Consider the following 10,973-nt stretch of genomic DNA (forward strand, 5'->3'; position numbering starts at 1 on the left):
GTATTTCAAATTTATGCTATGCTTCTGGGTGACACCCCAGACAAGTTGGTGTCAGCACTGCCTAGGCTGCTTGATGGCCCATTAAGGACCATCAGCTATACAACTGACCCATTGAGAGAAGGCAGATACACCTTGTGACTCAGGTCATTCCTATGGACAGAACTCTGAGGTTTTTCATTCCATGTGATGGACAGCTTGTCCTTGGGACAAAGAAAGCAGAGACCACATGGCAAGAGACTGTAGCTCACGAAAGCTTATGCTCAAATAAATTGGTTAGTCTCTAAGGTGCCACAAGTACTCCTTTTCTTTTTATAAAAAGCTGCTGCAGCTCCTCCATCTTGTCTTCAATCCTGCTTCATACCTCTGGAGGGACTTTGCTACAAACAGAAACTCTACACAAAGGACTGATGACCCATCCCAGCGGTGGATGTACTCCAGAGACTTGATTTGAACCTGCAGTTTATTCCATCACTGCTACAAGCCTGAACTAAGAACTTTGCCATTACTGTGTGTAATTGATTCAATTTAACCAATTCTAGCTCTCATCTATATCTTTTTCCTTTTATGAATAAACCTTTAGATTTTAGATTCTAAAAGACTGGCAACAGTGTGATTTGTAGGTAAGATCTAACTTGTATATTGACCTGTGTCTGGGGCTTGGTCCTTTGGGATCGAAAGAACCTTTTTTCTTTTACTAGGGCATTGGTTTTCATAACCATTTGTCCCCATAACGCGAGGCACAGGTGGTGATACTGGAAGTTGGGGTGTCTAAGGGAATTCCTTGTGTGACTTGTGGTTAGCCTGTGGGGTAAAACCAAAGTCCTCTCTGTCTGGGGTTTGGTTTCTCTTAGAGGTGGAAAAACCCCAGCCGTGGGCTGTAACTGCCCTGCTCTAAGCAATTTGTCCTGAATTGTCACTCTCAGTTGCGTCCCGCCAGAACCAGCATCGTTACAAGTATACACAACCACTGTTCAGCCTGACAGCTGAGCAGCCACTCTACCGGAGAACAGATAGATAAGAGCTGGAAGCATTAAACCAGACCAGAGCCACAATCATATGCTGCGGAAACAGACAGAGGGAACCATCAGGCTATCCCAGATATCTGATGATGTTAACAACAAATTAAAAAAATTACAGGTGCAGATGTGATTGTGCTAGGAATAGGTAAGGGAATAAGAAACTGTACCAAAGCCAGCAGAACCATAACAGGCAGCTGCATCCCCAAGGTCACCCAGTGCAGAATCACTGCAGGCATTGCCATCACAAGTGCAAATAGCGCTGGGTTGATGTCACAACATAATCCACCTGGAGTGAGTCATTTTAGTGGCAGTGTCCTGAAAAAACCATCCGGACACATATGGGACAGAAATAAACAATCACTGATTCCAATAAGTATTTCAAATCCACCAAGTCTTTCTCCGCTATGTTATTTCAAAGTTGTAGGTATTGCCTTAGAGTCTCAGACTGATGAATTAAAAGAATTTTAAAGGGTGTGGGGAAAGGAAGGGTGGGTATCAAATTACTAGTATGGGAATAACTGCAAATGAGATGGGGAGCATATCTTTGATGAGCTTCTGAGCATACCCAGTGTGAACTAGATATTTCCAGAAGCCTGAGGAGACTGACACTGAGCTGAGTGCTAGTTAAAGTGGAATGCCTTCTCTCCTGTAGCAAACCAGATGCCCAAGAGCTTTCTAAACATTACAGGGATCACTTCACCCTCCCAGTGAAATGCAGCTATCTCTGGGGTGGAACACTGCTGTTGTTGAACAGCCACACAACCCATCCATTCATGATAAGATGAAGAAGACTATGTTCAGCTGAAATGTAAAGAATCACTTTAGGAAGACAAAATGTAATTACCCAAGCTGGAATTTGCTGAGAGTACCGCTAATGTCCCGACTCTTTGGTAAGGTAGCAAGGGGTCTTTAAGGACCTTGAATGGCCAAGACCCCTGTTTTATGTCTCATCTGAGGGATGGAAGGTCCAGCAGTTCAGCCCCATGAGTATTGTGCTGAGGCATTGTGTTTAGTGCTGGTTCAGAGGGAAGAGTGTCCCTTACTGAACCACTCACTGTAGCACTCTGGGGTTCCCGAGGGAGGGAGAGCAGAGGTGTCTCCCATCCAAGTACTGATCAGGCCCAACGCTCTTTTGCCATCAGTGGCAATCTGATTCCAAAAGCAGCAAGACACAACATAGGATGGAAAAGGACCAGCTGGAAAAGGTCCAAGGTGGAGAAATATCCCGTGAACTCATCTTCTCCCTGCAATATCCCACACAATCACATCATATCTGCAAACATACAGAAAGGGAAATGAAAAGCCTGATAGAAAACCTTTGGGGACCTGGCAGCGTTGTTATAACTTGTCTGCCTCCCTACTACTCTGGCTCACCCATGTCACCAGGGACAGCAATGACCCTTTCAGCTGAAAGCAGAGCCAGGCTGCTGCACTGACTTGGCTGTTGAGCTCAAGCCCAGATGATATCCTCCTCAACTGGTCATTTATATATACTGTAGGCATTTCTATGATGCTATGACCATAGGTTCTGATGTGATGACCCTCCAGGATGCATTTAGAATAGATATAGGGTGCAAATAATACTCAGTGGCCTACGTTCTCAGTGCTTGGGTAGGAGCCCTTTACTAAGGGTATATCTATACTACCCGCCGCATCGGTGGGCAGCAATCGATCCAGCGGGGGTCAATTTATTGCGTCTAGTCTAGACGCAATAAATCAACCCCCGAGCGCTCTCCCGTCAACTCTGGTACTCCACCTCGGTGAGAGGCGCAGGCGGAGTCGATGGGGGAGCGTCAGCAGTCAACTCACCGCAGTGGAGACACCGCAGTGAGAGATCTAAATATGTCGACTTCAGCTACGTTATTCACATAGCTGATCTTGTGTATCTTAGATCGATACCCCCTCCCCTACCAGCGTAGACCAGGCCTAAGTATTTGCACTTCAAATACTATACTGCCTTGAGGTAAGAATGGTCAAGATAATACTTAGTCCTGCCATGAGCGCAGGGGACTGGACTAGATGATCTCTTGAAGTCCCTTCCAGTCCTACTATTCTATGATTATTTGTAGCCCACAAACTATCTGATGGCAGGTACTAGTCTTAATTGCAGACCAAGCATTACACAACCACGGGTTACTGTGTACATATCAATTACTATAAAGCAGCAGGGTATTATTTATACAATAAATGCTACATAAAGCAGCAGGGTATTATGTATAGGGCAAGCAGTATAGAGTGGAATGGTATTTACTATACAGCAATGGTACTGTATTATTTACTCACCAAGTATTATACAGGGACAGGGTGGCATTTACATGCCAAGTTCTATACAGGGGCAGGGTAATATTTAAAAACCAAATACTATACTAGGGAAGGGTATTATTTACAGGCCAGATTCTATGCAGCAGCAGCAGGGTGTAATTTCCAATAGAGGGAAAGGATATTATTTCCAAGCCAGTTAGGATAGAATGGAAGGGTAATCACTACTGTAGAGCATCAAGTATTAGCTACAGGCTAAATCCTATAGAGCAGCAGGGTATTATTGACACACCAAATACTATACAGACCTAGGTATTATTTACAAGCTAAATGACAATGGCAGGTTATCATTTACATGGGAACTATCCTATAATTTCTAATAACAGAACTACTTGGTTATTGCTGATCTTGAAAGTATGTTGCAGATCATGCAATGGTTATTAATTTTGGACCTACTGCCGCTTTGCTATAGTGCTGTAAATCTAGAGCAATCCATTGAAATCAAAGGACCACCATGTGTAATGACCGGCAGGGGTCAGTATTTCTTATGCTGTTACAGGGTATTTATTGAGTAAATAAATGCAAGTTCCATGTAGGAAAGAGTTACAGATTACTCCACCTTCTGAACAGAGGCTCCAGGAGCAGATGCTGATGAAGAATAAGGACTCCAGATGGAGGGGACTCACTGTTCAGTTCCACCTGTTTCATGAAGTGCTTGTTCCCACCAGGTATCTTCTGACTCTTGCCCTTTTCAGTTTGCTGTCTAATCTCACATTGGATGTTTCCCTTGGTTGTCCTCAAGTGCCTTCTCTTGGAAGCTGTTCCGTTATCAAATTAAACTTCTTATCTAATCTAAAGTCCCTCTTCATTAATTTAAGGCTGTTACTCATTGGGCTGTGTCAGATAAATCCTCCCTTCCTTCTGTTTTTGCCTACATTATTGAAGACAAAGTCTCCGAGACCTCTGACTGATGCTAACCCATGTCATTCCAGAAGCCATAGGCACACAGGAATTGCCACCTCAGACCAAACAAATGGTCCGTCTAAGCTAATATCCTGTCTCTGACAGTGGTCAGCATGAAAAGCTTTGGAGTGTAAAGCTCCCATCATGGAAAAATATGGAATAAACTGCTGAGGAGGAAGTTTCTTCCAACACTAGGCAGTTAGTGGTTGCCTTATGCCTTGGAGCATGACGGTTTTACGTTCCATATTTTTTCCTAATGTAAGCTAGCTTATTGGCCATGATTCAACAGACAGTTTCAACCCTCTCCAGCCTAACTATAGCCACTCCCTGCCCCACCAAATAGTTTCCTGTCACACATATTTTCTACCTAAAAGACAAGAAGGTTTTCTATGTCGGCCTTCACTTCATAAATGCTCCTTCATTTGTCCCCCTGATACTGCCTCTGCTAACACAAAGTGCCCTGTCACTGGGCTTTCTGTATAAGCACATGGGGCTATAGGAGAAAGGTCTGTATCGCCTCATTTCTCCCAGACACATATCACACCAAAGTCCTTTCGAACAACCTTCACTCCAGTATCATTGCCTGGTAACACTATGATAACCGGGACCATCTTTTTGTTCTATTTGTACAGCACCTAGCGCAATGGGGCCCTGATCTATAATAATAACAAACACACCTCCCAGGCCCTATAGCACAGACCTCCCTTTCTCAAGACACCTCCTCACCAAAATCCCTTATAATAATAACCACACCTCCACATGGTGTAAGCCTTCCTGCTAACTAGCTTCAGGGTTAGCAGTGTTGATTATATTTTTTCACACTGGTTACATGACCAGCTTTGCTAATCTGGGGGCAGGGAGGGGAGAAAGGGAGGAGCCCACACATAGTTTATCTCAGAATTTTGCTCCTCCCCTAAGGTTCCTCTTACTGCAAGACACCTAGCTTTTCTCTAGCTTACATCAGAGTCCAGAATGCCAGCCTTAGTGAACTTCCATGCAGTGATGCCTTGGCTGATGAAACTAATGATTGCAAATCAGAAAGTCCAAACCTAAAGCACATGCCACAGCCTCCCATTCCTCTCCACTGTCACCTCTTCCTCTCAAAGTGACATTGCTCTGTCCCCTTCGCTTAGTCATCACCAATTGATTCCCAAACACACACTAGATTCTCCCTTCCCAAGGGTCTCTCTAGTGAGACACAGTGAAATGCAGCACCATGGAAAACATGCAAACTCCACTAACAAGTGCCTTCAGCTGAGGACAGCAGGCATGGGTCTGAGAGCCAGCAACACCGAAGTTCTGTTCTATGCCCTGACTCTGACCCTCCTCTCCTGTTTTAGGCGAGTTACTTCACCTCATTCTACCTCAGATTTACCCATCTGCTAAATGGGGACAATAACATATCCACCTGCCTCATGGAGACTCATGAAGATTAATCAGGTAATGGGCTAACTCCATCTCTAATGTAAGTCCATTAAAGCCAACAAAGTTCAAGCAGGGATGGGTTTGTAAAGTGGAGGAGGAAACTCTAGCAGCTGGAGAGAAGCCGCCTGCCTGCCTGCCAGTCAACAGCCTGGGGGTTTCCAAGCCAAGGCCCATGGAGACTTTTGGGCATCATTTGGGATTGAAGCCAAGTGTCCCACTATTCTCCCACACACACATACACACCCTGTGCCCTCTCTAGTCTGGACCAGCTTTCAGCAATGTGTGCAAAGGGCAAGCTGATCCCGAAGGAGATGCAGCATCTTACAGGGAAGAAGTGGAAATTTTTATTTAAAAACAAACAAACAAAGAAAAAACCCAGGCAAAGCCTCAACGTGAAGAGAATCTAAAAAGCTGGATGGTGACCGTTACAAATGCCTCCCCCCCACCACATCCATTCATGAGCCCAACAAAAAGCTTCTTTAGGTGTATACTGTAAGTCCATTGAAAGCAAGGGAGAGGGAGCTACTCACACACACACTCTCCCCTTGTACATGCAGCCGGAGCCCGCAGATCAGCTCCACACACAGGCTGAGCTGTTCTGCTCTTTCACAAGGAGGCTCTGAGTTTTTAAAAGTAAACTGTAAGGTTTCCGTTGTTGCACTGGGCTCAAGTATTTTTTTATATAACGGCTCCCTCTCTTTTCCTTCTCTCTCTCCCTTTCACCCTGTAAATGGCCCTGAATGTTCTGAGCGGCTCTGCAGTAGCTGAGCTCTGGCACTGTATGTGGTCCAGACCCTGCCATGAACACGGCTTTTGTTGTTGCTGCTGCTAGGAAGCTGGCTGTGAACTGCACACACAGACCGGTTTGTTCAGCGCATGGAAATTGGAGTGGATGGAGGGAGACCAGGCAAGACTGGCATCATCTTGTGGGAGCAGAACACGCTGCTCGAACCCTGCAAAGGGAAGGGGGCAGATGGGGCAGGAGGGGGAAAGGGGGAAAGAGGCCTTGTTATGTTTAGAAGGATCCTGTCGATTTTTAAAATGGGACGGTGCAATTGAACAGCTGGCCACCGCCACTGTAGCACCCAGCTGAATGCAGACATGCTTAGATCCTCCGCCGGTGTCAATCGGAGTAGCTCCAAAGAAGTCAATTGAAGCCAATATACACTGGCTGAGGATCTGCACCACAGAAGGGAAATACTATAACACATTTGTTTCCCCCAGATTTCAGGCTACTGTATGAATCCCTGGTTAGATATCAGATCACTGAACAAGCCATGAATAACTTGGGTTCCCCCATCACTTATATATGTATTAATCTTTTCTTACATTGTTTTATTGGGTATTAGCCATTCTCCCCCGCCCCCCCCACCTGCCCCGACACTTTACCTTCCCATTCTAATTACATAAGAGTGTAGTAGTGGTGAATTCCTATTTGTTCTGAAGATGTAAAGCACAGGTGCCTGCTAAATGTTATTTAATGCTCTTTCAAGTTAGTCTCTCTCTCTCATGTTCCCTTTCCCCACTCCCTCACTTTCCTGACTTCTCGGGTTTCTTTCCCCACTGATTGTCCAAGACTTTGTGCCGCTGTCAAGTAACTGCTGCTGTAGGTGGAGTTGATTACAGGGAACATTAAATAGTAGTTCCAGTGGAACAGATGGACCCCCCCCCAACCCCCGCAAAGGCCGTGCATGTTACTGAGAACAGACAGCCGGTGTATGCAAATCTTCAGACTGCTCCAGCTGCCTGAATCCAGCCTCCAACCCTAACCTGAGAAGCATGTGAGCAAGCAACACCTTTGCTTCTACAGTATGTCTCCCTCCCCCGCCGGCACTCTGACACCAACTTGAAATGTCTCAGTGAGGGGGGAAATAACCACTTTGATCTGTCACTCTACAGACAGAATCAGTCGAGATATCTACTTATAGCAAGCATGGGAATTTAATATAAAAAAAATCAGATTATGTGTGGCATAACTCATCCAGAGCAACCAGCAATGCCAAGGAAAGAGGATTAGTTTAGAGATACCCAAGCTTTCTACAGATCAAAGTTTGCTTCCCCAGATGTTAAAGTTGTAAATCAGCAACTCTTACTGGAATTAGGCCAGTAGCTCAACTTCCAAATTTATGTGATGCCACTGGGTGGGAGAAGAGTCTGAAAAATCTACTGATTGTTTCCTCCCTCAGAGCCAAAGACCCTTCCTTACCTGGGTTTTATTGATCAGTCGTTTGAAAAAACCCCAAACAAATAAAAAAAACAAAAGCAGCGAGGAAGGCTCAGCAACCCCCCTTGCTATTGCCCTTTGGGAATTCTTTTTCATTTTTGCAGACTAAAACCAATGGCATTTGATGAACATTAAAGTTTACAAACTAAAGGTTTTAGTGCTTGGCCAGAAAGCTCAGAAGGAAAGAGTTAAACCGGGGCAGGCTTTCCGCAGCATTCGGTGGGAAGATTTTTATTTGGCATCAGATTTAAATGAAAACTTTTAAAAGCAATTAACTGATTTAAGGAGAAAATGCTGATAATGTTTGGGAGAAATGAATACATGAAGCCTGCACTCCCTGCAGACTATTGCTCAGAATAAACTCTGTCTGTGCATTCATTCAGAAAGAGAGGCAGGTCCTTAGAGAGGCTCTTAGCATCTCTGCTGCCTCTTTCACTACAGGTTGCTCAGTTCCAGCTGCCATGACTCTTACACGAGCAGTGTGCACACCTCCAGGGCCCAATCCCTTTTTATTCCCATTGCTGGGATGAATTGATGTACCAGCCATCCCCTATGCAGGGATCAACAGTCCTTTAGCTAAGTTATTCCCTTTGCCCTCTATGGAACATCATAATAAACAATAATAATAAATAATAATAATAAACCCAGGTTAGGACATTTCTAAAGAAAAGAAAAAGCAGCGGCTCCTTCCCACAGTGCTCATCATCAGTGTGAGAACTGTCCTCGGTGCTCAGCTGCCAGCTGAAATCAGTCTTAAAGAGACATTCAGGGTTTAGGGGGTCGCTTGGGGGGGGGGGGGGGAAACTAACCTTCCCTCCTCCACTCCCACCTGTTGATCTTGGCACGGCTTTCTTTAAAACCAGACACTAAGCTTTCTTTTTTTTTTTTGCTAAGGGAACCAACAAACTCAATACCTAGTTGCCGCTTCTGGCTGTAGGTTTAATATCCAGAAAGTGCTCCTGGCAACCTTGAACAATATTTACGTTCTAGGCAAACTTTCCTCTTGCTGGAGCTGTGCGTGTGCGTGCGTGGAACTTATTAGAGAAGTTTGGGATCACTCTGTTAGCAAATTCCCTCACATCCTCCAACCCCTGCCCACCAGGGAAACAACCAATCCAAATATCGGTACCCTGCTTCCTTAGGGCACAGAGGAAAGAAAAAGAAAGGTTAAAAAATACTAAAGCAGAGATGATGGATGAAAGTGCTATACGTTACCTTTAACAGTTCAGTGCAGTGTTTCAAGAATCTAAGTCCCATACACCTGGCCGCGAAGTTAGGTTTTCTCCTTTTTTGTGTTTAATAAGGAAAGGGCTTGCCACTTCTTGCTATTACTGTATGTCTTCTTCACAGCCTCCAGATGGGTCTTCTTCACAGTCCCCCCCAGAAGAAATCAAAATTCCCTGTGTGGTATGTCAGGTTCCTTTCAGACAGTGGCAGCAGGAGCAGCAGCACAGTTGAAGAGTACTATATTGGAGTGTGAAAAAAGAGAGACGGTTTGCAACATCAGACCATAGCTGCCACTGGCTGTAAGAGAGACCTTCAGACTCCTCCTGTCAGCCTCCTTAGATACCTCCTGGAATAGCTGGCAGATTACTAAGTGTATTGGATCCTCCTCAAACTTGCAGAGTAAAGGTAGGCAGGCATCCAGGAGAAATAACACATGGGCAGGGGGAAATAGGAGGGCTCTAGGACAGAAAGGAAGCCCAGCCTCTTGGAAAGTGGAAAAAAAGCAGAAAAAGAAAAGAAAAGATGACTTAAAAAAAACTGCAAAGGGAGAAAACTGAATGGGGAGGAGGGGACGGGGATTAAACATAGCTCTCCGGTTTGGAGCCAGCTAGACTGGGGACCACAAGTTGATAGAAAGGAATAGGTTAGGTAATGAGAAGAGAGAGATGCAGGGTTTATGCTGAATAAAATAAGAGAAAGCTAATTAAAGAGTGTTAGAATATGCCTGCAATGCAGTCGATATCACTGCAGTCTGATTGGGAATTAACAGACTTATTTGGAGTAATGTAGAATGGGGAGAGCCCGGAATGAGCAGAAAATTTAAAAAAAGTTTAGAGAAGTGGCTCTCAACCTTTTCTCATTTGCGGACCCCTAAAAAATTTCAGATGGAGGCTCGGACCCCTTTGGAAATCTTAGACATAGTCTGCAGACCCCAGGTTGAAAACAACAGTTCTATGGTAACAACAACCTTTCACAGACCCCTTAGACATAGTCTACAGACCCCAGGGGGTCCGGGGACCATAGGTTGAGAACCACTGTTTAGAGCACTCATGGTGTGGTTTTGACTGTGTGACTTAGTGAGGGGAGGGGGTGAGAGTAGAAAGAAGAGGGGCACAGGCGGTGGAAGGAGGAATTTGGAGATGGAAAGCTGGTGAGGATTTCCAGTGCTAAGGAATGGAAAGGGCCTCAAAACCTCAGTAACCAATGAGCACTTAAAAGTGATGAAGTAACGAGATACTGTCAACGAAAAAAGCCTGTTTAAAGGCTGGGTAGAATAAAAGATGAGGTGGGAGAAAACACCGAGCCAGGAAGAGCTTGGAAATGGTGGGGAATGAAGCAATGACCAAAAAACCTCAGCTAGCTTCCAATAAATAAATGCAGCCTTAGTCCTGAGGTAGTCTGATGACATGGGGAAGTGCTGAGGGCACAGCGATTTGAAACATTTCACCGGGTGTTCACTCTACTGGCCGTGGGCAAGTTCCAGTGGCAGTGAAGTTGGTCTCTGAACAGATAGAATACATTTGCTTTTGCAGATTTAAACCTTGGCTGGTAGAAAGACTGGATGACAGAGGGGATGGCTGGCTGGTGGGACATTGCAGAGGATTTCATCTCCAGGTTGCCATATCCAATCCAGCCTATGCCAATAGTGATCAAAAGCTGTTACTCTATGATGGCTGTGGGGTGGCCTATATGCAAAGAGTAGCTGGTTCAATCTAGTTGATAGGTGTCCACCTGAAAACCTCCCAACTGATACTCCTTAGTGGCAGCCTCAACAGAAAAACCAAGGAATGACTGGGCCATGGAGCCTGACCTCCTCTCTCATACCTACAGAGGGCCCTCCAGGTTGGGCTGAGTGT

General features: G+C 45.1%; 1 protein-coding gene across 2 annotated transcripts in view; it reads right to left on the minus strand.

Annotated features, from left to right (window-relative positions):
* The window catches only part of ACAN (aggrecan), a 74,826-nt gene extending 65,315 nt beyond the window's left edge, over positions 1 to 9,511 (minus strand). For both annotated transcript variants that reach the window (XM_048867616.2, XM_048867615.2), the window contains exon 1: positions 9,106 to 9,511. The gene's annotated coding sequence lies outside the window, so the exon portion shown is untranslated. The remainder of the gene's footprint in view (positions 1 to 9,105) is intronic.
* Between the last annotated feature and the right edge of the window lie 1,462 nt (positions 9,512 to 10,973).

This window comes from Caretta caretta, chromosome 10 (assembly GCF_965140235.1).
Source record: "Caretta caretta isolate rCarCar2 chromosome 10, rCarCar1.hap1, whole genome shotgun sequence".
Taxonomy (NCBI): domain Eukaryota; kingdom Metazoa; phylum Chordata; order Testudines; family Cheloniidae; genus Caretta; species Caretta caretta.